Source organism: Electrona antarctica (genome assembly GCF_951216825.1).
Source record: "Electrona antarctica genome assembly, chromosome: 7".
NCBI classification, from domain to species: Eukaryota; Metazoa; Chordata; class Actinopteri; order Myctophiformes; family Myctophidae; genus Electrona; species Electrona antarctica.
In genome coordinates, this window is record NC_136812.1 from 53471096 (window position 1) to 53474343 (window position 3248).

At 43.3% G+C, this 3248-nt stretch overlaps 1 protein-coding gene across 1 annotated transcript in view; it reads left to right on the top strand.

The window, feature by feature from the left end:
- Positions 1-393: 393 nt before the first annotated feature.
- Positions 394-3248, top strand: part of LOC306926663 (uncharacterized protein) — a 19708-nt gene continuing 16853 nt past the window's right edge. The window contains exon 1 of the mRNA XM_079506049.1: positions 394-514. The gene's annotated coding sequence lies outside the window, so the exon portion shown is untranslated. The remainder of the gene's footprint in view (positions 515-3248) is intronic.

Sequence of the window (3248 nt, forward strand, 5' to 3'; positions counted from 1 at the left end):
GCCTGTTTACATTTTAACCTGGGGATAGAATGTGTGGTTTGTAAATGATTTAGCATTTATTTCCCCTGTTTTACCTCATTTATGATGAATTCCGGTTCTGTTTGGCTATAGGCTATAGAAGTGTCTATTTGTATGTCTCTAAATGTTTTGATGATTTGAACATGGTAAACAAGTGTAATGCTTTATTGGGTCGCCCACTCACAGTTAACAGTCTTTGTATTGAGTTGTGCTTGAAATGTACTGTGATTCTGCAAACTGTTAATACATATCAGGCTATGTCAGGCTATTTCGCTTGTTATTGACCTGGACACTGGTTGCTTATTTATTTCACAGTATCTGGCAACAACTCCTTGAAACTTAAAGCACCGCGCCCCGCGCCCCTTTGTCTTTGAAGTTTACTTGGAGGACTTGGAGCAACAGAAAAGCCTAGCAGATATTTTGTCACAACTCAACTCTACAACTCTTTCACAACCACTACATCAACTATACTTGTGTGATAAACTCATACAAGTAGGTAAGTAATACTTGCATCGTGTTTTTTTCTGTGTTTATGTAGTTATTTGGATGTAAACAAACGTTAGCCTACAAGCTAAGCTAGGGCCTCTCTCTCTGTGTGTGTGTGTGTGTGTGTGTGTGTGTGTGTGTGTGTGTGTGTGTGTGTGTGCGTGCGCGCGCGCGCACGTGTGCGTGCGTGTGTGTGTGTGTGTGTGTGTGTGTGTGTGTGTGTGTGTGTGGTAGTAGCTACAAGTGTGTTAGCTAGCTGTAGCTAATGCAATCATTTTGCAACCTGTCTGTGTTGCCAGTAGTTGTAGCAGCTACAAGTGTGTTAGCTAGCTGTGTGTGTGTGTGTGTGTGTGTGTGTGTGTGTGTGTGTGTGTGTGTGTGTGTGTGTGTGTGTGTGTGTGTGTGTGTGTGTGTGTGTGTGTGTGTGTGTGTGTGTGTGTGTGTGTGTGTGTGTGTGTGTGTGTGTGTGTGTGTGTGTGTTAGCATTTGATGACATTTAGCCTCTCAGACCCATTTGAGCCACGGACCACCATTTGATGACATTTAGCCTCTCAGACCCATTTGAGCCACGGACCACCATTTGATGACATTGGACCCTGTAAAGGTCCATTTGGTTACATATACTCTCAGAGTTACAGCGCTGTAAAGGTCCATTTGGTTACATACTCTCAGAGTTACAGAGCTGTAAGGGGTGTGTGTTTGTTTACTGAGACGCTACACTGTCTCTCTGCATTCTATGATCCTATAGTTTACTGTCTCTCTGCATTCTATGATCCTATAGTTTACTGAGACACTACACTGATCTGGCTAAATCTTTGCTCCTGGTAGGGTGGGGGGGGGGGCTGTGTGTGTGTTTACTGAGACACTACACTGTCTCGGCATTCTATGATCCTATAGTTTACTGAGACGCTAAACTGTCTCTCTGCATTCTATGATCCTATAGTTTACTGTCTCTCTGCATTCTATGATCCTATAGTTTACTGTCTCTCTGCATTCTATGATCCTATAGTTTACTGAGACACTACACTGATCTGGCTAAATCTTTGCTCCTGGTAGGGTGTGTGTGTGTGTGTGTGTGTGTGTGTGTGTGTGTGTGTGTGTGTGTGTGTGTGTGTGTGTGTGTGTGTGTGTGTGTGTGTGTGTGTGTGTGTGTGTGTGTGTGTGTGTGTGTGTGTGTGTGTGTGTGTGTGTGTTTGTTTACTGAGACGCTACACTGTCTCTCTGCATTCTATGATCCTATAGTTTACTGTCTCTCTGCATTCTATGATCCTATAGTTTACTGTCTCTCTGCATTCTATGATCCTATAGTTTACTGTCTCTGCATTCTATGATCCTATAGTTTACTGAGACACTACACTGATCTGGCTAAATCTTTGCTCCTGGTACCGTGGGGGGGGGGGGGGGGGGGGGCTGTGTGTGTTTGTTTACTGAGACGCTACACTGTCTCTCTGCATTCTATGATCCTATAGTTTACTGTCTCTCTGCATTCTATGATCCTATAGTTTACTGAGACACTACACTGATCTGGCTAAATCTTTGCTCCTGGTAGGGTGGGGGGGGGGGCTGTGTGTGTGTTTACTGAGACACTACACTGTCTCGGCATTCTATGATCCTATAGTTTACTGAGACGCTAAACTGTCTCTCTGCATTCTATGATCCTATAGTTTACTGTCTCTCTGCATTCTATGATCCTATAGTTTACTGTCTCTCTGCATTCTATGATCCTATAGTTTACTGAGACACTACACTGATCTGGCTAAATCTTTGCTCCTGGTAGGGTGTGTGTGTGTGTGTGTGTGTGTGTGTGTGTGTGTGTGTGTGTGTGTGTGTGTGTGTGTGTGTGTGTGTGTGTGTGTGTGTGTGTGTGTGTGTGTGTGTGTGTGTGTGTGTGTGTGTGTGTGTGTGTGTGTGTGTGTGTGTTTACTGAGACGCTACACTGTCTCTCTGCATTCTATGATCCTATAGTTTACTGTCTCTCTGCATTCTATGATCCTATAGTTTACTGTCTCTCTGCATGCTATGATCCTATTCAGTATTTAAGTCCGACGTCATTTTGTAGTGCTACGTTACGTCCGGGTCCAAGTGGCACCAGCTCCCGTCCGCATCTCATTGTAAATAGAATATCTAAATGCGTGAATCTTTTTCAGAAAGGAAGCCATTGAGGGTTAAAATGGGTCTTAATGCTTCCAACTCGAGTAGAATTATTAATGTTTTGTACAAGTTTCCATGACAAAAAAAAATATGATGTGGAGACAATAAAGACTATTATTATCATTATTATTGAAGGTGGTAACAGTCCATTTGCTCAGTAAAATATTTCGGGGGCATATTTAGAATGTTTGCAGGCTTGAGTATGTTGAATCTAGTTTGCATTAATGAGGATTTAGTTGACACAATGAAATAAAATGGCGATAGTATTCCGTGTGGGGCAGACGGCCTGTCACAGCCAGATTTGGGAGAGCAGCGCAGCTTTGTTGTTGCGAGGAAAGCGGTAAAATGAGACTTTCGTGGTTGTTTTCGTCTCAGATTTAGTCCGACGGAGCGTCACAGTATAACTCTATGGGGACACAAAAGTAGGACCCGGAAGTATCTCAGGAGGGGGCGCTCACGTCACAGCTAAAATACTGAATAGTTTACTGAGACACTACACTGTCTCTGCATTCTATGATCCTATAGTTTACTGAGACGCTACACTGTCTCTCTGCATTCTATGATCCTATAGTTTACTGAGACGCTAAACTGTC